The sequence below is a fragment of the Carica papaya genome, chromosome 1, assembly GCF_054855325.1.
Source record: "Carica papaya isolate Zhongbai chromosome 1, ASM5485532v1, whole genome shotgun sequence".
In the NCBI taxonomy this organism is placed as follows: Eukaryota; Viridiplantae; Streptophyta; class Magnoliopsida; order Brassicales; family Caricaceae; genus Carica; species Carica papaya.
The window spans coordinates 14,412,272-14,434,969 of NC_142309.1; the positions used below are offsets into that span (position 1 = coordinate 14,412,272).

At 45.9% G+C, this 22,698-nt stretch overlaps 1 non-coding gene and 36 pseudogenes across 1 annotated transcript; all 37 read right to left on the reverse strand.

Moving 5' to 3' along the window:
- Nucleotides 1-836: 836 nt before the first annotated feature.
- Nucleotides 837-955, reverse strand: LOC148269675 (5S ribosomal RNA; annotated as a pseudogene).
- Nucleotides 956-1,162: 207 nt separating this feature from the next.
- LOC148269676 (5S ribosomal RNA) lies at nt 1,163-1,281 on the reverse strand (annotated as a pseudogene).
- Nucleotides 1,282-1,486: 205 nt separating this feature from the next.
- Nucleotides 1,487-1,605, reverse strand: LOC148269677 (5S ribosomal RNA; annotated as a pseudogene).
- A 557-nt stretch (nt 1,606-2,162) lies between these two features.
- Nucleotides 2,163-2,281, reverse strand: LOC148269678 (5S ribosomal RNA; annotated as a pseudogene).
- Nucleotides 2,282-2,842: 561 nt separating this feature from the next.
- Nucleotides 2,843-2,962, reverse strand: LOC148269679 (5S ribosomal RNA; annotated as a pseudogene).
- Nucleotides 2,963-3,524: 562 nt separating this feature from the next.
- Nucleotides 3,525-3,643, reverse strand: LOC148269680 (5S ribosomal RNA; annotated as a pseudogene).
- Nucleotides 3,644-3,848: 205 nt separating this feature from the next.
- LOC148269681 (5S ribosomal RNA) lies at nt 3,849-3,967 on the reverse strand (annotated as a pseudogene).
- A 205-nt stretch (nt 3,968-4,172) lies between these two features.
- Nucleotides 4,173-4,291, reverse strand: LOC148269682 (5S ribosomal RNA; annotated as a pseudogene).
- Nucleotides 4,292-4,823: 532 nt separating this feature from the next.
- On the reverse strand, nt 4,824-4,942 carry LOC148269683 (5S ribosomal RNA; annotated as a pseudogene).
- A 559-nt stretch (nt 4,943-5,501) lies between these two features.
- LOC148269684 (5S ribosomal RNA) lies at nt 5,502-5,620 on the reverse strand (annotated as a pseudogene).
- Nucleotides 5,621-6,119: 499 nt separating this feature from the next.
- On the reverse strand, nt 6,120-6,238 carry LOC148269685 (5S ribosomal RNA; annotated as a pseudogene).
- Nucleotides 6,239-6,445: 207 nt separating this feature from the next.
- On the reverse strand, nt 6,446-6,564 carry LOC148269686 (5S ribosomal RNA; annotated as a pseudogene).
- Nucleotides 6,565-7,125: 561 nt separating this feature from the next.
- On the reverse strand, nt 7,126-7,244 carry LOC148269687 (5S ribosomal RNA; annotated as a pseudogene).
- Nucleotides 7,245-7,343: 99 nt separating this feature from the next.
- Nucleotides 7,344-7,462, reverse strand: LOC148269688 (5S ribosomal RNA; annotated as a pseudogene).
- A 1,209-nt stretch (nt 7,463-8,671) lies between these two features.
- Nucleotides 8,672-8,790, reverse strand: LOC148269689 (5S ribosomal RNA; annotated as a pseudogene).
- Nucleotides 8,791-9,677: 887 nt separating this feature from the next.
- LOC148269690 (5S ribosomal RNA) lies at nt 9,678-9,796 on the reverse strand (annotated as a pseudogene).
- A 206-nt stretch (nt 9,797-10,002) lies between these two features.
- LOC148269691 (5S ribosomal RNA) lies at nt 10,003-10,121 on the reverse strand (annotated as a pseudogene).
- A 560-nt stretch (nt 10,122-10,681) lies between these two features.
- LOC148269692 (5S ribosomal RNA) lies at nt 10,682-10,799 on the reverse strand (annotated as a pseudogene).
- Nucleotides 10,800-11,239: 440 nt separating this feature from the next.
- LOC148269693 (5S ribosomal RNA) lies at nt 11,240-11,358 on the reverse strand (annotated as a pseudogene).
- A 561-nt stretch (nt 11,359-11,919) lies between these two features.
- LOC148269694 (5S ribosomal RNA) lies at nt 11,920-12,038 on the reverse strand. The gene has a single exon (XR_015816215.1). It is a non-coding gene; the product is annotated as a 5S ribosomal RNA (ribosomal RNA).
- Nucleotides 12,039-12,243: 205 nt separating this feature from the next.
- On the reverse strand, nt 12,244-12,362 carry LOC148269695 (5S ribosomal RNA; annotated as a pseudogene).
- A 531-nt stretch (nt 12,363-12,893) lies between these two features.
- LOC148269696 (5S ribosomal RNA) lies at nt 12,894-13,011 on the reverse strand (annotated as a pseudogene).
- A 206-nt stretch (nt 13,012-13,217) lies between these two features.
- On the reverse strand, nt 13,218-13,336 carry LOC148269697 (5S ribosomal RNA; annotated as a pseudogene).
- A 206-nt stretch (nt 13,337-13,542) lies between these two features.
- Nucleotides 13,543-13,661, reverse strand: LOC148269698 (5S ribosomal RNA; annotated as a pseudogene).
- Nucleotides 13,662-14,218: 557 nt separating this feature from the next.
- Nucleotides 14,219-14,337, reverse strand: LOC148269699 (5S ribosomal RNA; annotated as a pseudogene).
- Nucleotides 14,338-14,545: 208 nt separating this feature from the next.
- Nucleotides 14,546-14,664, reverse strand: LOC148269700 (5S ribosomal RNA; annotated as a pseudogene).
- A 206-nt stretch (nt 14,665-14,870) lies between these two features.
- LOC148269701 (5S ribosomal RNA) lies at nt 14,871-14,989 on the reverse strand (annotated as a pseudogene).
- A 2,174-nt stretch (nt 14,990-17,163) lies between these two features.
- On the reverse strand, nt 17,164-17,282 carry LOC148269702 (5S ribosomal RNA; annotated as a pseudogene).
- Nucleotides 17,283-18,166: 884 nt separating this feature from the next.
- On the reverse strand, nt 18,167-18,285 carry LOC148269703 (5S ribosomal RNA; annotated as a pseudogene).
- A 204-nt stretch (nt 18,286-18,489) lies between these two features.
- On the reverse strand, nt 18,490-18,609 carry LOC148269704 (5S ribosomal RNA; annotated as a pseudogene).
- Nucleotides 18,610-19,169: 560 nt separating this feature from the next.
- Nucleotides 19,170-19,288, reverse strand: LOC148269705 (5S ribosomal RNA; annotated as a pseudogene).
- Nucleotides 19,289-19,848: 560 nt separating this feature from the next.
- LOC148269706 (5S ribosomal RNA) lies at nt 19,849-19,967 on the reverse strand (annotated as a pseudogene).
- An 854-nt stretch (nt 19,968-20,821) lies between these two features.
- LOC148269707 (5S ribosomal RNA) lies at nt 20,822-20,940 on the reverse strand (annotated as a pseudogene).
- Nucleotides 20,941-21,146: 206 nt separating this feature from the next.
- LOC148269708 (5S ribosomal RNA) lies at nt 21,147-21,265 on the reverse strand (annotated as a pseudogene).
- Nucleotides 21,266-21,473: 208 nt separating this feature from the next.
- Nucleotides 21,474-21,592, reverse strand: LOC148269709 (5S ribosomal RNA; annotated as a pseudogene).
- A 501-nt stretch (nt 21,593-22,093) lies between these two features.
- On the reverse strand, nt 22,094-22,213 carry LOC148269710 (5S ribosomal RNA; annotated as a pseudogene).
- A 207-nt stretch (nt 22,214-22,420) lies between these two features.
- LOC148269711 (5S ribosomal RNA) lies at nt 22,421-22,539 on the reverse strand (annotated as a pseudogene).
- Nucleotides 22,540-22,698: the final 159 nt, after the last annotated feature.

A 22,698-nucleotide genomic window follows, 5' to 3' on the forward strand; every position in this document is an offset into this window, starting at 1 on the left:
CCCCTCCCTTAATTTATTTCCTTGTACGTTCACACTGCACCTCTCCTTCTCGTTCTAATATCGATTAAAATGCTCATGCTTCTTGACTCACATTTGCGTATAAACCAGCGGACCATAGTTCCAGTCGCATGTAACGTCGAACGACCCGTTAGAAAAAAAATTGTTGTGACATGAGAACTTCCCATGAGGTCACCCATCCGAGTACTAGTCTCGCCCAAGCACAGTTAATTGCGGAGTTATGATTGGATCCGGTGCATTAGTGCTTATATGATCGCACCTGTTTAATTTTGCGCTGTAAATACATACATTCCTTCTCCTTTCTTCCCCCTCCCGTCATTTGTTTACTTGTGCGTGTGCACTACACCTCTCGTTCTCGTACAAATATCAAGTAAAATACCACGGCGCCGTGACTCACATTTGCGAATAAACCTGCGGACCATAATTCAAGTCACGCGTAATGTCAAAAGAATCATATGCAAAAAAATTGGTGCAACACGAGGACTTCCCAAGAAAATGGGCGAAATATAAGGACTTCGCAGGAGGTCACCCATCCTAAACTCTCGCCCAAGCACCCTTAACTTGCGGAGTTCTGATAGAATCTGTTGCATTAGTGCTGGTATGGTCGATCATGTTTCATTCTGCGCTGCAAATACATACACTCTTTCTCCTTCCATCCCCCCTCCCGTCATTTGTTTCCTTATGCGTGCACTCTACATCTTTCATTCTCGTTCTAATATTAAGTAAAATGCCCCGGCACCGTGACTCACCTTTGCGAATGAACCAGCGGTTCATAATTCCATTCGCGCGTAACGTCGAACGACCCATCTGAAAAAAAATGGGTGCATCACGAGGACTTCCCAGGAGGTCACCCATCCAAGTACTACTCTCGCCCAAGCACACTTACCTGTGAAGTTCTGATGGGTTCCGGTGCATTAGTGCTGGTATGATCCCACCTGTTTAATTTCGCGCTGCAAATACATACACACCTTCTCCATTCTTCCCACTCTTGTCATTTGTTTCCTAGTGCGTTCACACTTCACTTCTCCTTCTTGTTTTAATATATTTTAAAATACCCCTGCGTCTTGACTCATATTTGCGTATAAACCAGCGGACCATAGTTCCGGTCGCGCGTAACGTCGAACGACCCATCTGAAAAAAAAAATGGGTACAACACGAGAACTTCACAGGAGGTAACCCATCCTTGTACTACTTTCGTCAAAGCACACTTAACTGCGGAGTTCTGATGGGATAGGGTGCGTTTGTGCTGGTATGATCGCACCTGTTTCATTTCGTGCTGAAAATACATACACTCCTTCTCCTTCCTTCTCCCCTCCCATCATTTGTTTCCTTGTGCGTTCATACTGCACCTCTCCTTCTCATTCTAATATCGATTAAAATGTTCTGCTTCTTGACTTACATTTGCGTATAAACCAGCGGACCATAGTTCCAGTCGCGCGTAACGTCGAACGACCCGCCTGAAAAAAAATATGTGTGAAACGAGGACCTCCCAGGAGGTCACCTATCCGAGTACTACTCTTGCCCAAGCACACTTAACTGCAGAGTTCTGATGGGATCCGGTGCATTAGTGCTGGTATGATCGCACCTGTTTCATTTCGTGCTGCAAATAAATACACTCCTTCCCCTTTCTTCCCCCTCCCGTCATGTTTTTCCTTGTACGCACTGCACCTCCCGTTCTCGTTCAAATATCAAGTATAATGCCACGGCGCCGTGACTCACATTTACAAATAAACCTGGAGACCATAATTTAAGTCGCCCGTGACGTCGAAAGAATCATCTGCAAAAAAATGAGTGCAACACGAGGATTTCCTAAGAAAATAGGTGAAATATAAGGACTTCGCAGGAGGTCACCCATCCTAGTTCTACTCTCGCCCAAGCACCCTTAACTAGCGGAGTTCTAATAGAATCCATTGCGTTAGTGGTGGTATGATCGCTCATGTTTCATTCTGCGCTGCAAATACATACACTCTTTCTCCTTCCATCCGCCCTCCCGTCCTTTGTTTCCTTGTGCGTGCACTCTGCATCTCTCCTACTCGTTCTAATATCAAGTAAAATGCCCCGGCAACATGACTCACCTTTGCTAATGAACCAGTGGTTCATAATTCCATTCGCGCGTAATGTCGAACGACCCATCCGAAAAAGAAATGGTGCAACACAAGGACTTCCCAGGAGGTCACCCATTCGAGTACTACTCTCGCCCAAGCACACTTAACTGCAGAGTTCTGATGGGATACGGTGCATTAGTGCTGGTATGATCGCACCTAATTAATTTCGCGCTGCAAATACATTCACTCCTTCTCCTTTCTTCCCCCTCCAGTCATTTGTTTCCTTGTGCGTGCGCACTGCACCTCCCGTTCTTGTTCAAATATCGAGTAATATGCGACGGCGCCGTGACTCACATTTACAAATAAACCTGCGGACCATAATTCAAGTCGCGCGTAACGTTGAAAGAATCATCTGCAAAAAAATGGGTGCAACACTAGGACTTCCCAAGAAAATAGGTGAAATATAAAGACTTCGCAGGAGGTCACCCATCCTAGTACTACTCTCGCTCAAGCACCCTTAACTTGCGGAGGTTTGATAGAATCCGTTGCATTAGTTCTAGTATGATCGCTCATGTTTCATTCTGCGCTGCAAATACATATACTCTTTCTCCTTCCATCCCCTCTCTTGTCATTTGTTTCCTTCTGCGTACACTCTGCATCTCTCTTTTTCGTTCTAATATAAAGTAAAATGCCCCGGCACCGTGACTCACCTTTGCGAATGAACCAGCAGTTCATAATTCCATTCGTGCGTAACGTCGAACGACCCATTAGAAAAAAAATGGATGCAACACGAGGACTTCCCAAGGAGGTCACCCATCCGAGTATTACTCTCGCCCAAGCACACTTAATTGCGGAGTTCTGATGGGATCCAATGTATTAGTGCTGGTATGATCGCAAATGTTTAATTTTGCGCTGCAAATACATACACTCCTTCTCCTTTCTTCCCCCTACCGTCATTTGTTTCCTTGTGCGTGCGCACTGCACCTCTCGTTCTCGTTCAAATATCAAGTAAAATGCCACGACACCGTGACTCACATTTGGGAATAAACCTGCAGACCATAATTCCAGTCGTGCGTAACGTCAAAAGAATCATCTGCAAAAAAATGGGTGCAACACGAGGACTTCCCAAGAAAATGGGTGAAATACAATGACTTCGAATGAGGTAACCCATCCTAGTACTACTCTCACCCAAGCACCCTTACCTGCGGAGTTCTGATAGAATCCGTTGCATTAGTGCTGGTATGATCGCTCATGTTTCATTCTGCGCTGCAAATGCATACACTCTTTCTCCTTCCATCCCCCCTCCCGTTATTTGTTTCCTTGTGCGTGCACTCTGCATCTCTCCTTCTTGTTTTAATTTCAAGTAAAATTATCCAGCACCGCAACTCACCTTTACGAATGAACCAGCGGTTCATAATTCCATTCGAGCGTAACGTCGAACGACCCATCAGAAAAAAAAAATTGGTGCAACACGAGGACTCCCTGGGAGGTCACCTATCCGAGTACTACTCTCGCCCAAGAACACTTAACTGCGGAGTTCTGATGGGATCCGGTGCAACAGTGCTGGTATGATCGCACCTGTTTAATTTCGCGTTGGAAATAAATACACTCCTTCTCCTTTATTCCCCCTCCCGTCATTTGTTTCCTTGTGCGTGCGCACTGCACCTCCCATTCTCGTTCAAATATTAAGTAAAATGCCACGGCGCCGTGACTCACATTTACGAATAAACATGCGGACCATAATTCAAGTCGCGTGTAACATAAAAAGAATCATCTGCTAAAAAATGGGTGCAACACGAGAACTTCCCAAAAGGTCACTCATCCGAGTGCTACTCTCGCAAAATCACACTTAACTGCGGAGTTCTAATGGGATCCGGTGCATTATTGATCGTGTGATCGCACCTGGTTCACTTCGCGCTGCAAATACATACACTCCTTCTCCTTTCTTCCCCCTCCCGTCATTTGTTTCCTTGTGCATGCGCACTGCACCTCCCGTTCTCGTTAAAATATCAAGTAAAATGCCATGGCGCCGTGACTCACATTTACGAATAAACATGCGGACCATAATTCAAGTCGCGCGTAACGTAAAAAGAATCATCTGCTAAAAAATGGGTGCAACACGAGAACTTCCCAAAAGGTCACTCATCCGAGTGCTACTCTCGCAAAATCACACTTAACTGCGGAGTTCTGATGGGATCCAGTGCATTAGTGATTGTGTGATCGCACCTGGTTCACTTTGCGCTGCAAATACATACACTCCTTCTACTTTCTTTCTCCTCCCGTCATTTGTTTCCTGGTGCGTTCACACTTCACCTCTCCTTCTCGTTTCTAATATCAATTAAAATGCCCCTGCATCTTGACTCACATTTGTGTATAAACCAGCAGACCATAGTTCCATTCGCGCGTAACATCGAACGACCCATCTGAAAAAAAAAGGGTGCAACACGAGAACTTCCCTGGAGGTAACCCATCCTTGTCTTACTTTCGCCAAAGCACACTTAACTGTGGAGTTTTAATGGGATCCGGTGCATTTGTGCTGGTATGATCGCACCTGTATCATTTCGTGCTGAAAATACATACACTCCTTCTCCTTCCCTCCACCCTCCCATCGTTTGTTTCCTTGTGCGTTCACGCTGCACCTGTCCTTCTCGTTCTAATATCGATTAAAATGCCCCTGCTTCTTGACAAACATTTGCGTATAAACCAGCGGACCATAGTTCCAGCTGCGAAAAACGTCGAACGACCCATCTGAAAAAAAAATGGGTGCAACACGAGAACTTCCCAGGAGGTCACCCATATGAGTATTACTCTTGCCCAAGCACACTTAACTACGGAGTTCTGATGGGATCCGCTGTATTAGTGCTGGTATGATCACAAATCTTTAATTTTGTGCTGCAAATACATACACTCCTTTTTCTTTCTTCCCCCTCCCGTCATTTGTTTCCTTGTGTGTGCGCTTGCACCTCTCGTTCTTGTTCTAATATCAAGTAAAATGTCATGGCGCCGTGACTCACATTTGAGAATAGACCTAAGGACCATAATTCAAGTCGTGCGTAACGTGGAAAGAATCATCTGTAAAAATATGGGTGCAACACGAGGACTTCCCAAGAAAATGGGTGAAATACAATCACTTCACAGGAGGTAACCAATCCTAGTACTACTCTCGCCCAAGCACCCTTACCTGCGGAGTTCTGATAGAATCCGTTGCATTAGTGCTGGTTTGATCCTCATGTTTCATTCTGCGCTGCAAATACATACACTCTTTCTCCTTCCATCCCCCCTCCCGTCATTTGTTTCCTTGTGCATGCACTTTGCATCTCTCCTTCTCGTTCTAATATCAAGTAAAATTACCCGGCACCGTGACTCACCTTTGCTAATGAACCAGTGGTTCATAATTCCATTCGCGCGTAACGTCGAACGACCCATCCAAAAATAAAATTGGTGCAACACGAGGACTCCCTAGGAGGTCAGCCATCCGAGTACTACTCTTGCCCAAACACACTTAACTGCGGAGTTCTGATAAGATCCAGTGCAATAGTGCTAGTATGATCGCACCTTTTTAATTTCGCTCTGCAAATACATACACTCCTTCTCCTTTCTTCCCCCTCCCGTCATTTGTTTCGGCCAAATATCAAGTAAAATGCCACGGGACCGTGACTCACATTTGCGAATAAACCTACGGACCATAATTCAAGTCTCGCGTAACGTCGAAATAATCATCTGCAAAAAAATGGGTGAAATATAAAAACTTCGCAGGAGGTAACCCATCCTAGTACTACTCTCGCCCAAGCACCCTTACCTGTGGAGTTCTAATAGAATCCGTTGCATTAGTGCTGGTATGATCGCTAATGTTTCATTCTGCGATGCAAATACATATACTCTTTCTCCTTCCATCCCCCCTCCCGTCATTTGTTTCCTTGTGCGTGCACTCTGCATCTCTCCTTCTCGTTTTAATATCAAGTAAAATGCCCCAGCACCGTGACTCACCTTTGCGAATGAACCAACGGTTCATAATTCCATTCGCGTGTAATGTCGAACGACCAATCCGAAAAGATATGGGTGCAACACGAGGACTTCCCAAGAGGACACCCATCCGAGTACTACTCTCGCCCAAGCACACTTAACTGCGGAGTTCTGATGGGATACGGTGCATTAGTGCTGGTATGATCACACCTGTTTCATTTCGCGCTGCAAATACATACACTCCTTCTCCTTTCTTCCCCCTCCCGTCATTTATTTCCTGGTGCGTTCACACTTCACCTCTCCTTCTCGTTCTAATATTAATTAAAATGCCCTTCCATCTTGACTCACATTTGCGTATAAACAAGCGGACCATAGTTCATGTCGCACGTAACGTCGAACGGCCCATCTGAAAAAAAAAATGGGTGCAACACGAGAACTTCCCAGGAGGTAACCCATCCTTGTACTACTATCGCCAAAGCACACTTTACTGCGGAGTTCTAATGGGATCCGGTGCATTTGTGCTGGTATGATCACACTTGTTTAATTTCGCGCTGCAAATACATACACTACTTCTCCTTTCTTCCCCCTCCCGTCATTTGTTTCTTTTTACGTGCACACTGCATCTCCTGTTCTCGTTCAAATATCAAGTAAAATGCCACGACGCCGTAAGTCACATTTGTGAATAAACCTGCGGACCATAATTTAAGTTGCGTGTAACGTGGAAAGAATCATCTGCAAAAAAATGGGTGCAACACGAGGACTTCCATAGAAAATGGGTGAAATATAAGGACTTCGCATGAGGTCACCCATCCTAGTACTACTCTCGCCCAAGCACCCTTAACTTGCGTAGTTATCATAGATTACGTTGCATTAGTACTGGTATGATCGCTCATGTTTCATTCTGCGCTGCAAATACATACACTTTTTCTCTTTCCATCCCCCCTCCCGTCATTTGTTTCCTTATGCGTGCACTCTGCATCTCTCGTTCTCGTTCTAATATCAAGAAAAATGCCCCTGCACCGTGACTAACCTTAGCGAATGAACCAACGGTTCATAATTCCATTCACGCATAACGCCGAATGATGCATCCGAAAAGATATGGTTGCAACACGAGGACTTCCTAGGAGTTGACCCATCCGAGTACTACTCTCGCCCAAGCACACTTAACTGTGGAGTTCTGATGGGATACGGTGCATTAGTGCTGGTATGATCACACCTGTTTCATTTTGCGCTGGCACCATCACTCACCTTTGCGAATGAACCAGTGGTTTATAATTCCATCTGCGCATAACGTCGAACGTCCCATCTGAAAAAATATGGGTGCAACAAGAGGACATCCCAAGAGGTCACCCATCCGAGTACTACTCTCACCCAAGAACACTTAACTGCGGAGTTCTGATGGGATCTGGTGCATTAGTGCTGGTATTATCGCACCTATTTCATTTCGCAATGCAAATACATACACTCCTTCTCCTTTCTTCCCCCTCCCATCATTTGTTTCCTGGTGCGTTCACACTTCACCTCTTCTTCTCGTTCTAATGTCAATTAAAATGCCCTTGTGTCTTGACTCACATTTACGTATAAACCTCGGACCATAGTTCCAGTCGCGCGTAATGTCGAACGACCCATCTGAAAAAAGAATGGGTGCAACACGAGAACTTCCGAGGAGGTAACCCATCCTTGTAGTACTTTCACCAAAGAATACTTAACTGCGGAGTTCTGATGGGATCAGGTGCATTTGTGCTGGTATGATCGCACCTGTTTCATTTTGTGCTGAAAATGCATACACTCCTTCTCCTTCCCTCCCCCCTCCCGTCATTTGTTTCCTTGTGCGTTCACACTGCACCTCTCCTTCTCTTTCTAATATCGATTAAAATACCCCTGCTTCTTGACTCACATTTGAGTACAAACCAGCAGACCATAGCTCTAGTCGCGCGTAACGTTGAACGACCCGTCTGAAAAAGAATTGGTGCGACACAAGGACTTCTTAAGAGGTCACCCATCCGAGAACTACTCTCGCCAAGCACACTTAACTGCGGAGTTCTGATGGGATTCGGTGCATTAGTGCTGGTATGATTGCACATGTTTAATTTCGCGCTGCAAATACATACACTCCTTCTCTTTTTTTCCCCATCCCGTCATTTGTTTCCTTGTGCGTGCGCACTGCATCTCCCATTCTCGTTCTAATATTAAGTAAAATGCCGCGGCGCCGTTACTCACATTTGCGAATAAACCTACGGACCATAATCGAAGTCGCGCGTAACATCGAAAGAATCATCTGCAAAAAAATGGGTGCAACACGAGGACTTCCCAAGAAAATGGGTGAAATATAAGGACTTCGCAGGAGGTCACCCTTCCTAGTACTACTCTCGCCCAAGCACCCTTAACTTGCGGAGTTCTGATAGAATCCGTTGCATTAGTGCTGGTATGATCGCTCATGTTTCATTCTGCGCTGCAAATACATACACTCTTTCTCCTTCCATCCCCCCTCCCGTCATTTGTTTCCTCGTGCGTGCACTCTGCATCTCTCCTTCTCGTTCTAATATCAAGTAAAATACCCCGGCACCATGACTCACTTTTGCGAATGAACCAGCGGTTCATAATTCCATTCGCGCGTAACGTCGATCGACCCATCCGAAAAAAAATGGGTGCAACACGAGAACTTTCCAGGAGGTCACCCATCCGAGTACAACTCTCGCCCAAGCACACTTAACTGCGGAGTTCTGATGGGATACGGTGCATTAGTGCTGGTATGATCGCACCTGTTTCATTTGGAGCTGCAAATACATACACTCTTTCTCCTTTCTTCCCCCTCCCGTCATTTGTTTCCTGGTGCGTTCACACTTCACCTCGCATTCTCGTTCTAATATCAATTAAAATGCCTCTGCGTCTTGACTCACATTTGTGTATAAACCAGCGAACCATAGTTCCAGTCGTGCGTAATGTTGAACGACCCATTAGAAAAAAAAATGGGTGCAACACGAGAACTTCCCAGGAGGTAACCTATCATTGTACTACTTTCGCCAAAACACACTCAACTGCGGAGTTCTGATGGGATACGGTGCATTTGTTCTGGTATGATCGCAACTGTTTCATTTCGTGCTGAAAATACATACACTCCTTCTCCTTCCCTCCCCCCTCCCGTCATTTGTTTCCTTGTGCATTCACACTGCACCACTCTTTCTCGTTCTAATATCGATTAAAATGACCCTGCTTCTTGACTAACATTTGCGTATAAGCCAGCGGACCATAATTCAAGTTGCGCGGAATGTCGAAAGAATCATTTGCAAAAAAATGGGTTCAACACGAGGACTTCCCAAGAAAATGGGTGGAATATAAGGACTTCGCAGGAGGTCACCCATCCTAGTACTACTCTCGCCCAAGCACCCTTAACTTGCGGAGTTCTGATAGAATCCGTTGCATTAGTGCTGGTATGATCGCTCATGTTTCATTCTGCGCTGCAAATACATACACTCTTTCTCCTTCCATCCCCCCTCCCGTCATTTGTTTCCTTGTGCGTGCACTCTGCATCTCTCTTTCTCGTTCTAATATCACGTAAAATACCCCGGCAGCGTGACTCACCTTTGCGAATGAACCAGCGGTTCATAATTCCATTTGCGCGTAACGTCGAACGACCCATCCGAAAAAAAATGGGTGCAACACAAGGACATCCCAGAAGGTCACCCATCCGAGTACTACTCTCGCCAAAGCACACTTAACTGCGGAGTTCTGATGGGATCCGGTGCATTTGTGCTGGTATGATCGCACCTGTTTCATTTCGTGCTTAAAATACATACACTCCTTCTCCTTCCCTCCCCCCTCCCATCATTTCTTTCCTTGTGCGTTCACACTGCACCTCTCCTTCTCGTTCTAATATCCATTAAAAAGCCACTGCTTATTGACTCACATTTGTGTATAAACCAGTTGGCCATAGTTCCAGTTGCGTGTAACTTCGAACGACCCGTCTGAAAAAAAATTAGTGCAACACGAGGGATTGCCAGGAGGTCCCCCATCCGAGTACTACTCTCGCCCAAGCACACTTAACTGCGGAGTTCTGATGGGATCCGGTGCATTAGTGCTGGTATGAACGTACCTGTTTAATTTCGCGCTGCAAATAAATACACTCATTCTCCTTTCTTCTCCCTCCCGTCATTTGTTTCCTTGTGCGTGCGCACTGCACCTCCCATTCTCGTTCTAATATCAAGTAAAATGCCACGGCACCGTGACTCGCATTTGCGAATAAATCTGCAGAGCATAATTCAGGTCGCGCGTAACGTCGATAGAATCATCTGCAAAAAAATGGATGCAACACGAGGACTTCCCAAGAAATTTGGGGAAATATAAGGACTTCGCAGGAGGTCACCCATCCTAGTACTGCTCTCGCCCAAGCACCCTTAACTTTCAGAGTTTTGATAGAATCCGCTGCATTAGTACTGGTATGATCGCTCATGTTTCATTATGCGCTGCAAGTACATACATTCTATCTCCTTCCATCCCCCTTCCCGTCATTTGTTTCTTTGTGCGTCCACTCTGCATCTCTCCTTATCGTTCTATTACCAAGTAAAATGCCCCGGCACCGTGACTAACCATTGCGAATGAACCTGCGGTTCATAATTCCATTCGCGCGCAACGTCGAACGACCCATCCAAAAAAAAAGGGTGCAACACGAGGACTTCCCAGGAGGTCACCCATCCGAGACTACTCTCACCCAAGCACACTTGACTACAGAGTTCTGATGGGATCCGGTGAATTAGTGCTGGTATGATCGCACTTGTTTCATTTCGCGCTGCAAATACACACTCCTTCTCCTTTCTTCCCACTCCCGTTATTTGTTTCCTGGTGCGTTCACACTTCACCTTTCCTTCTCGTTCTAATATCAATTAAAATGCCAGTCGCGCGTAACGTCGAACGACCCATCTAAAAAAAAATGGGTGCAATACGAGAACTTCCCAAGAGGTAATCGATCCTTGTACTACTTTCGCCAAAGCAGACTTAACTGCGGAGTTCTGATGGGATCTGGTGCATTTGTGCTGGTATGATCGCGCCTATTTCATTTCGTGCTGAAAATACATACACTCATTCTCCTTCCCTCCCCCCTCCCATCATTTGTTTCCTTGTGCGTTCAGTGCCTGCTTCTTGACTAACATTTGCGTATAAACCAGCGGACTATAGTTCCAGTCGCACATAACGTCGAACGACGTCTGAAAAAAAAATTAGTGCGACACGAGGACTTCCAAGGAGGTCACCCATCTGAGTACTACTCTCACCCAAGCACACTTTATTGCGGAGTTCTGATGGGATCCGGTGCATTAGTGCTGGTAAGATAGCACCTGTTTAATTTTGAGCTGAAAATACATACACTCCTTCTCCTTTCTTCCCCCTCCCGTCATTTGTCTCCTTGTGCGTGCGCACTGCACCTCCCGTTCCCGTTCAAATATCAAGTAAAATGCCACGGCGCCGTGACTCACATTTACGAATAAACCTGCGGACCATAATTCAAGTCGCGCGCAACATCGAAAGATTCACCAACAAAAAAATGGATGCAATACGAGGGCTTCCCAAGAAAATGGGTGTAATATAAGGACTTCGTAGGAGGTCACCCATCCTAGTACTACTCTCGCCCAAAAACCCTTAACTTGGGGAGTTCTGATAGAATCCGTTGCATTAGTGCAGGTATGATCGCTCATGTTTCATTCCGCGCTGCAGATACGTACACTCTTTCTCCTTCTATCCCCCCTCCCGTCATTTATTTCCTTGTGCGTCCACTCTGCATCTCTCCTTCTCATTCTAATATCAAGTAAAATGCCTCGGCACCGTAACTCATCTTTGCGAATGAACCAGCGGTTCATAATTCCATTCGCACGTAACGTCGAACGACCCATCCGAAAAAAAATGGGTGCAACACGAGGACTTCCTAGGAGGTCACCCATCCAAGTACTACTCTCGCCTAAGCACACTTAACTACGGAGTTCGGATGGGATCCGGTGCATTTGTGCTGGTATGATCGCACCTGGTTCATGTCGGGCTGAAAATACATACACTCCTTCTCCTTCCCTCCCCCCTCCCATCATTTGTTTCCTTGTGCGTTCACACTGCACCTCTCCTTCTTGTTCTACTATCGATAAAAATGCCCTTGCTTCTTGACTCACATTTGCATATAAACCAGTGGACCATAGTTCCAGTTGCGCGTAATGTCGAACGATCCGTCTAAAAAAAATTGGTGCGACACGAGGACTTCCAAGGAGGTCACCCATCTAAGAACTACTCTCGCCTAAGCACACTTAACTGCAGAGTTCTGATGGGATCTGGTGCTTTATTGCTCGTATGATCGCATCTGTTTAATTTCACGCTGCAAATACGTACACTCCTTCTCCTTTCTTCCCCCTCCCGTCATTTGTTTCCTTGTGTGTGCGCACTGCACCTCTCGTTCTTGTTCAAATATCAAGTAAAATGCTTCGGCGCCGTGACTCACATTTGCGAATAAACCTGCGGACTATAATTAAAGTCGCGCGTAACGTCGAAAGAATCATCTGCAAAAAAAAAGGGTGAAATATAAAAACTTCGCAAGAGGTAACCCATCCTAGTACTACTCTCGCCCAAGCACCCTTACCTGCGGAGTTCTGATAGAATCCGTTGCGTTAGTGCTAGAATGATCGCACCTGTTTCATTTCGTGCTGAAAATACATATACTCCTTCTCCTTCCCTCCCCCCTCCCATCATTTGTTTCCTTGTACGTTCTCACTGCACCTCTCATTCTCGTTCTAATATCAATTAAAATGTCCCTACTTCTTGACTCACATTTGCGTATAAACAAGCAGACCATAGCTCCAGTCGCGCGTAACGTCGAACTACCCGTCTGAAAAAAAACTGGCGCGACACGAGGACTTCCCAAGAGGTCACCCATCCGAGTACTACTCTCGCCCAAGCACACTTAACTGAGAGTTCTGATGGGATCCGGTGCATTAGTGCTGGTATGATCGCACCTATTTTAATTCGCGCTGTAAATACATACACTCCTTCTCCTTTCTTCCCCCTCCCGTCATTTATTTCCTAGTGCGTTCACACTTCACCTATCCTTCTCGTTCTAATATCAATTAAAATGCCCCTGCGTCTTGACTCACATTTGCATATTAACCAGCGGATCAAAGTTCCAGTCGCGCGTTACGTCGCACGGCCTATCTGAAAAAAAAAAGGGTTCAACACGAAAACTTCACAGGAGGTAACCCATCCTAGTACTACTCTCGCCCAAGCACCCTTACCTGCGGAGTTCTGATAGAATCTGTTGCGTTAGTGCTGGTATGATCGCACCTGTTTCATTTCGTGCTGAAAATACATATACTCCTTCTCCTTCCCTCCCCCCTCCCATCATTTGTTTCCTTGTGCGTTCACACTGCACCTCTTCTTCTCGTTCTAATATCGATTAAAATGCCCCTGCTTCTTAACTCATATTTGCGTATAAACCAGCGGACCATATTTACAGTCACACGTAACGTCGAGTAACCCGTCTGAAAAAAAATTGGTGCGACACAAGGACTTCCCACGAGGTCACCCATCCGAGTACTACTCTCGCCCAAGCACACTTAACAAAGGAGTTCTGATGGGATCCGGTGCATTAGTGCTGGTATGATCGCACCTGTTTAATTGCGCACTGTAAATATATACACTCCTCCTTTCTTCCCCCTCCCGTCATTTGTTTCCTTATGCGTGCGCACTGCACCTCCCATTCTCGTTCTAATATCAAGTAAAATGCTACTGCGCCGTGACTCACATTTGCGAATAAACCTGCAGACCATAATTCAAGTCGCGCGTAACGTCGAAAGAATCATCTGCAAAAAAATGGGTGCTACACGAGGACTTCCCAAGAAAATGGTTGAACTATAAGGACTTCGCAAGAGGTCACCCATCCTAGTACTACTCTCACCCAAGCACGCTTAACTGCAGAATTCTGATAGAATCAGTTGCATTAGTGCTGGTATGATCGCTGATGTTTCATTCTGCGCTGCAAATACATACACTCTTTTTCCTTCCATCCCCCCTCCCGTCATTTGTTTCCTTATGCGTGCACTTTGCATCTCACCTTCTCGTTCTAATATCAAGTAAAATGCCCCGGCACCGTGACTCACCTTTGCGAATGAACCAGCGGTTCATAATTTCATTCGCGCGTAACGTCGAACGACCCATCCGAAAAGAAATGGGTGCAACACGAGGACTTCCTAGGAGGTCACCCATTTGAGTACTACTCTCGCCCAAACACACTTAACTGCGGAGTTCTGATGGGATCCGGTGCATTAGTGCTTGTATGATCGCATATGTTTCATTTCGCGCTGTAAATACATACACTCCTTCTCCTTTCTTCTCCCTATTGTCATTAGTTTCCTAGTGCATTCACACTTCACCTCTCCTTCTCGTTCTAATATAAATTAAAATGCCCGTGCCTCTTGACTCACATTTTCGTATAAACCAGTGGACCATTGGTTAAGTCCCGCGTAACGTCGAACGACCCATCTTAAAAAAAAAAATTGGTGCAACACGAGAACTTCCCAGGAGGTAACCCATCCTTGTACTAATTTCGCCAAAGCACACTTAACTGAGGAGTTCTAATGGGATTCAGTGCATTTGTGCTGGTATGATCGCACCTGTTTCATTTGGTGCTTAAAATAGATACACTCGTTCTCCTTCCCTCCCCCCTCCCATCATTTGTTTCCTTGTGTGTTCACATTGCACCTCTTCTTCTCGTTCTAATATCGATTAAAATGCTTTCGCTTCTTGACTCACATTTGCGTATAAACCAGCGGACCATAGTTCTAATCGCACGTAACGTCGAACGACCCGTCTGAAAAAAAATTGGTGCGACACGAAGATTTCCTAAGAGGTCCCCCATCCGAGTACTACTCTCGCCCAAGCACACTTGACTGTGGAGTTCTGATGGGATCCGGTACATTAGTGCTGGCATGATCGCAACTGTTTAATTTCGCGCTGCAAATACATACACTCATTCTCCTTTCTTCCCCCACCCGTCATTTGTTTCCTTGTGCGTGCGCACTGTACCTCCCGTTCTCGTTCAAATATCAAGTAAAATGCCACGGCGCCGTGACTCACATTTGCGAAGAAACCTGGGGACCATAATTCAAGTCGAGCGTAACGTCGAAAGAATCATCTGCAAAAAAATGGGTGCAACACGAGGACTTCCCAATAAAATGGGGGAAATATTAAGGACTTCGCAGGAGGTCACCCATCCTAGTACTACTCTCGCCCAAGAACCCTTAACTTGGGGAGTTCTGATAGAATCCGTTGCATTAGTTCTGGTATGATCTCGCATGTTTCGTTCTGTGCTGCAAATACATACACTCTTTCTCCTTCCATCCCCCCTCCCGTCATTTGTTTCCTTGTGCGTGCACTCTGCATCTCTTCTCATTCTAATATCAAGTAAAATGTCCCGGCACCGTGACTCATCTTTGCGAATGAACCTGCGGTTCATAATTCCATTCGTACGTAACGTCGAACGACCCATTCGAAAAATAATGGGTGCAACACGAGGACTTCCCAGGAGGACACCCATCCGAGAACTACCTCGCCCAAGCACACTTAACAGCGAAGTTGTGATGGGATCCAGTGCATTAGTGCTGGTATGATCGTACTTGTTTAATTTCGCGCTGGAAATACATACACTCCTTCTCCTTTCTTCCCCCTCTCGTCATTTGTTTCCTTGTTCGTGCGCACTTCACCTCCCGTTCTCGTTCTAATATCAAGTAAAATGCCAAGGCGCCGTGATTAACATTTGCGAATAAACCTGCAGACCATAATTTAAGTCGCGCGTAACGTCGAAAGAATTATCTGCAAAAAAATGGGTGCAACACGAGGACTTCCAAAGAAAATGGGTCAAATATAAGGACTTCGCAGGAGGTCACCCATCCTAGTACTACTCTCGTCCAAGCACCCTTAACTCGCGGAGTTCTGATAGAATCCGTTGCATTAGTGCTGGTATGATCGCTCATGTTTCATTCTGCGCTGCAAATACATACACTCTTTCTCCTTCCATCCCCCCTCCCGTCATTTGATTCCTTGTGCGTGCACTCTGCATCTCTCCTTCTCGTTCTAATATCAAGTAAAATGCCCCGGCACCGTGACTCACATTTGCAAATGAACCAGCGGTTCATAATTCCATTCGCGCGTAACGTCGAACAACCCATCCGAAAAAAATTGGTGCAACACGAGGACTTCCCAGGAGGTCACCCATCCGACTACTACTCTCGCCCAAGGACACTTAATTACGGAGTTCAGATCCGGTGCATTAGTTCTCGTATGATCGCATCTGTTTAATTTCGCGCTACAAATACATACACTCCTTCTCCTTTCTACCCCCTCCCTTCATTAGTTTCCTGGTACGTTCACACTTCACCTCTCCTTCTTGTTCTAATATCAATTAAAATGCCCCTGCATCTTGACTCACATTTGCGTATAAACTAGCGGACCATATTTCCAGTCGCGCGTAACGTCGAACAACCCATCTGAAAAAAAAAATGGGTACAACACGAGAACTTCCCAGGAGGTCAGCCATCTGAGTACTACTCTCGCCCAAGCACACTTAATTGCAGAGTTCATATCCAGTGCATTAGTGCTGGTATGATCGCACCTGTTTAATTTCGCACTGCAAATACATACACTCCTTCTCCTTTCTTCCCCTTCCCGTCATTTGTTTCCTGGTGCATTCACACTTCACCTCTCCTTCTCGTTCTAATATCAATTAAAATGCGGAGTTCTGATGGGAGCAAGTGCATTAGTGCTGGTATGATCGCACCTGTTTTACTTCGCGCTCTAAATAGATACACTCCATCTCCTTTCTTCCCCCTCCCGTCATTTGTTTCCTGGTGCGTTCACACTTCACCTCTCCTTCTCGTCTTGACTCACATTTGCATATAAACCAGCGGACCATAGTTCCAGTCACGCGTAAATACATACACTCTTTCTCCTTCCATCCCCCCTCCCGTCATTTGTTTCCTTGTGCGTGCACTCTGCATCTCTCCTTCTCATTCTAATCTCAAGTAAAATGCGTCGGCACCATGACTCACCTTTGCGAATGAACTAGCGGTTCATAATTCCATTCACGCGTAACGACGAACGCCCATCCGAAAAAAAATGGGTACAACACGAGAACTTCCTAGGAGGTCACCAATCCGAGTACTACTCTCGCCCAAGCACACTTAACTGTGGAGTTCTAATGGGATCCGGTGCATTAGTGCTGGTATGATTGCACCTGTTTAATTTCGCGCTGCAAATACATACACTCCTTTTCCTTTCTTCCCCCTCCCGTCATTTGTTTCCTTGTGCGTGCGCATTGCACCTCCCGTTCTCGTTCAAATATCAAGTAAAATGCCACGGCGCTGTGACTCATATTTGCGAATAAACCTGCGAACCATAATTCAAGTCGCGCGTAATGTCGAAAGAATCTTCTGCAAAAAAATGGGTGCAACAAGAGGACTTCCCAAGAAAATGGGTCAAATATAAGGACTTCGCAGGAGGTCACCCATCCTACTACTACTCTCGCCCAAGCACCCTTAACTTATGGAGTTCTGATAGAATCCGTTGCATTAGTTATGGTATGATCGCTCATGTTTCATTCTGCGCTGCAAATACATACACTCTTTCTCCTTCCATCCCCCCTCCCGTCATTTGTTTCCTTGTGCGTGCACTCTGCATCTCTCCTTCTCGTTCTAATATCAAGTAAAATGCCTCGGCACCGTGACTCACCTTTGTGAATGAACCAGCGGTTCATAATTCCATTAGTGTGTAATGTCAAACGACCAATCCAAAAAAAAATGGGTGCAAAACGAGGAATTCCCAGGAGGTCACCAATCCGAGTACTACTCTCGCCCAAACACACTTAATTGCGGAGTTCTGATGGGATTCGGTGCATTAGTGCTGGTACCATCGTTCATGTTTAATTTTGAGCTACAAATACATACACTCCTCCTTTCTTCCCCCTCCCGTCATTTGTTTTTTGGTGCGTTCACACTTCACCTCTCCTTCTCGTCCTAATATCAATTAAAATTCCCCTGCTTCTTGATTCACATTTGCGTATAAACCAATGGACCATAGTTCTAGTGGCGCGTAACGTCGAACGACCCATCTGAAAAAAAAAATGGGTGCAATACGAGAACTTCCCAGGACGTAACCCATCCTTGTACTTCTTTCACCAAAGCACACTTAACTGCGGAGTTCTGATGGGATCCGGTGCATTTGTGTTGGTATGATCGCACCTGTTTCATTTCGTGCTGAAAATACATACACTCCTTCTCCTTCTCTCCCCCCTCCCATCATTTGTTTCCTTGTGCGTTCACACTGCACCTCTCCTTCTTGTTCAAATATCGATTAAAATGCCCCAACTTCTTGACTCACATTTGCGTATAGACCAGCGGACCATAGTTCCAGTCGCGTGTAACGTCGAACGACTCGTCCGAAAAAAAATTGGTCGTCACAAGGACTTCGCAGAAGGTCACCCATCCTAGTACTACTCTCGCCCAAGCACCCTTAACTGCAGAGTCCTGATGGGATCCGGTACAAAAGTGCTGGTATGATCGCATTTGTTTAATTTGGCGCTGCAAATACATACACTCCTTCTCCTTTCCTCCCCCTCCCGTCATTTGTTTCCTTGTGCGTGCGCACTGTACCTCCCGTTCTCGTTCTAATATCAAGTAAAATACCACGGCGCCGTGACTCACATTTGCGAATAAACTTGCGGGCCATAATTCAAGTCGCGCGTAACGTCGAAAGAATCATCTGCAACAAAATGGGTGCAACACGAGGACTTCCCAAGAAAATAGGTGAAATATAAGGACTTCGCAGGAGGTCTTCCATCCTAGTACTACTCTCACCCAAGCACCCTTAACTGTAGAGTTCTGATAGAATCCGTTGCATTGATGCTGGTATGATCCCTCAGGTTTCATTCTGCGCTGCAAATACATATATTCTTTCTCCTTCCATCCCCCCGTCCATCATTTGTTTCCTTGTGCGTGCACTCTGCATCACTCCTTCTCGTTCTAATATCAAATAAAATGCATCGGCACTGTGACACACCTTGGCGAATGAACCAACGGTTCATAATTCCATTCGCGCGTAACGTCGAACGACCCATCCGAGAAAAAATAAGTGCAACACGAGGACTTCCCAGGAAGTCACCCATCCGAGTACTACTCTCGCCCAAGCACACTTAACTGCGGAGTTCTGATGGGATCCCGTCCATTAGTGCTGGTATGATCGCACCTGTTTAATTTCACGCTGCAAATACATAAACTGCTTCTCATTTCTTCCCCTTCCCGTCATTTGATTTTTTGTCCGTGCGCACTGCACCTCCCGTTCTCGTTCAAATATCAAGTAAAATGCTACGTCACCGTGACTCAATTTGCGAATAAACCTTCGGACCATAATTCAAGTCGCGCGTAACGTCGAAAGAATCATCTGCAAAAAAATGGGTGCAACACGAGGACTTTCCAAGAAAATGGGTGAAATATAAGGACTTCGCAGGACGTCACCCATCCTAGTACTACTCTCGCCCAAGCACCCTTAACTTGCGGAGTTCTGATAGAATCCGTTGCATAAGTGCAGGTATGATAGCTCATGTTTCATTTTGCGCTGCAAATACATACACTCTTTCTCCTTCCATCCCCCCTCCCGTCATATGTTTCCTTGTGCGTGCACTCTGCATCTCTCCTTCTCATTCCAATATCAAGTAAAATGCCCCGGCACCGTGACTCACCTTTGCGAATGAACCAGCGGTTCATAATTCCATTCGCACGTAACGTCGAACGACCCATCCTAAAAAAAATTGGTACAACACGAGGACTTCCAAGGAGGTCACCCATCAGAGTACTACTCTTGCCCAAGCACACTTAACTACGGAGTTTTGATGGGATCCAATGCATTAGTGCTGGTATGATCGCACCTGTTTCATTTCGCGCTGCAAATACATAAACTCCTTCTCCTTTCTTACCCCTCCCGTCTTTTGTCTCCTGGTGCGTTCACACTTCACCTCTCCTTCTCGTTCTAATATCAATTAAAATGCCCCTGATTCTTGACTCACATTTGCATATAAACCAGTGGACCATAGTTCCAGTCGCACGTAACGTCGAACGACTCGTCTGAAAAAAAATTGGTGCGACACGAGGACTTCCCAGGAGGTCACCCATCCGAGTACAACTTTTGCAGAAGCACATTTAACTGCGGAGTTCAAATCCCGTGCATTAGTGCTGGTATGATCGCACTTGTTTCATTTCGCACTGTAAATACATACACTCCTTCTCCTTTCCCCCCCCCCCCCCGTTATTTGTTTCCTGGTGCGTTCACACTTCACCTCTCCTTCTCATTCTAATATCGATTAAAATTCCCCTGCGTCTTGACTCACATTTGCGTATAAACCAGCGGACCATAGCTCCAGTAGCGCGTAACGTCGAACGGCCCATCTGAAAAAAAAATTGGTGCAACACAAGAACTTTCCCGGAGGTAACCCATCCTTGTACTACTTTGGCCAAAGCACACTTAATTGCAGAGTTTTGATGGGATCCGGTGAATTTGTGCTGGTATGATCGCACCCATTTCATTTCGTGCTTAAAATACATACACTCCTTCTCCTTCCCTCCCCCCTCCCATCATTTGTTTCCTTGTGCGTTCACACTGCACCTCTCCTTCTCGTTCTAATATCGTTCAAAATGCCCCTGCTTCTTGACTCACATTGACGAATAAACCAGCGGATCATTGTTCTAGTCACGCGTATCGTCGAACGACCCATCTGAAAAAAAAAATGGGTGCAACACGAGAACTTCCATGGAGGTAACCCATCCTTGTACTACTTTCGCCAAAGCCCACTTAACTGCGGAGTTCTGATGGTATCCGGTGCATTTGTGCTGGTATGATCGCACCTGTTTCGTTTCGTGCCGAAAATACCTACACTCCTTCTACTTCCCGCCCCCCTCCCATCATTTGTTTCCTGATGCGTTCACACATCACCTCTCCTTCTCGTTCTAATATCGATTAAAATGCCCCTGCGTCTTGACTCACATTTGCGTATAAACCAGCGGACCATAGTTCCAGTCGCGCGTAACATCGAACGACCCGTTTGGAAAAAAATTGGTGTGACACGAAGAATTCCGAGGAGGTCACCCATCCGAGTACTACTCTCGCCCAAGCACACTTAAATGCGGAGTTCTGATGGGATCCGGTGCATTAGTGCTGGTATGATCGCACCTGTTTCATTTTGCATTTAAAATACATACACTCCTTCTCCTTTCTTCCCCCTCCCGTCATTTGTTTCCTGGTGCGTTCACACTTCACCTCTCCTTTTCGTTCTAATATCAATTAAAATGCCCCTGCGTCTTGACTCACATTTGCGTATAAACCAGCGGACCATAGTTCCAGTCGCGCGTAACATCGAACGACCCATCTGAAAGAAAAAATTGGGTGCAACACGAGAACTTCGCAGGAGGTAACCCATCCTTGTACTACTTTCGCCAAAGCACCCTTAACTGCGGAGTTCTGATGGGATCTAGTGCATTTGTGCAGGTATGATCGCGCTTGTTTCATTTTGTGCTGAAAATACACACACTCCTTCTCCTTCCCTCCCCCCTCCCATCATTTGTTTCCTTGTGCGTTCACACTGGACCTCTCCTTCTCGTTCTAATGTTGATTGAAATGCCATTTCTTCTTGACTCACATTTGCGTATAAACCAGCGGACCATAATTCCAGTCGCGCGTAACGTCGAGCGACCCGTCTGAAAAAAAATTGGCCCGACACAAGGATTTGCCAGGAGGTCACCTATCCGAGTACTACTATCGCCCAAGCACACTTAGCTGCGGAGTTTTGATGGGATCCGGGGCATTAGTGCTGGTATGATCGCATCTGTTTAATTTCGCATTGCAAATACATACATTCCTTCTCTTTTCTTCCTTTTCCCGTCATTTGTTTCCTTTTGCGTGCGCACTGCACCTCCCGTTCTCGTTCAAATATCAAGTAAAATGTGACGGCGCCGTGACTCACATTTGCGAATAAACTAGTGGACCATAATTCAAGTCATGCGTAACGTCGAGCACGAGGACTTCCCAGGAGGTCACCCATCCGAGTACTACACTCGCCCAAGCAAACTTAACTGCAGAGTTCCGATGGGATCTAGTGCATTAGTGCTGGTATGATCGAACCTAGTTCATTTCGCGCTGCAAATACATACACTCCTTCTCCTTTCTTCCCCGTCCCGTCATTTGTTTCCGGGTGCGTTCACACTTCACCTCTCATTCTCTTTTTAATATCAATTAAAATACCCCTGCGTCTTGACTCACATTTGCGTATAAACTAGCGGACCATAGGTCCAGTCGCGCGTAATGTCGAACGACCCATCTAAAAAAGAAAATGGGTGCAACACGAGAACTTCCCATGAGGTAACCCATCCCTGTACTACTTTCGCCAAAGCACACTTAACTGCAGAGTTCTAATGGGATCCGGTGCATTTATGCTGGTATGATCGCACTTGTTTCATTTCCGGCTGAAAATAAATACACTCATTCTCTTTCCCTCCCCTCTCCCATCATTTGTTTCCTTGTGCATTCACACTGCACCTCTCCTTCTCGTTCTAATATCGATTAAAATGCCCCTGCTTCTTGACTCACATTTGCCTATAAACCAGCGGAC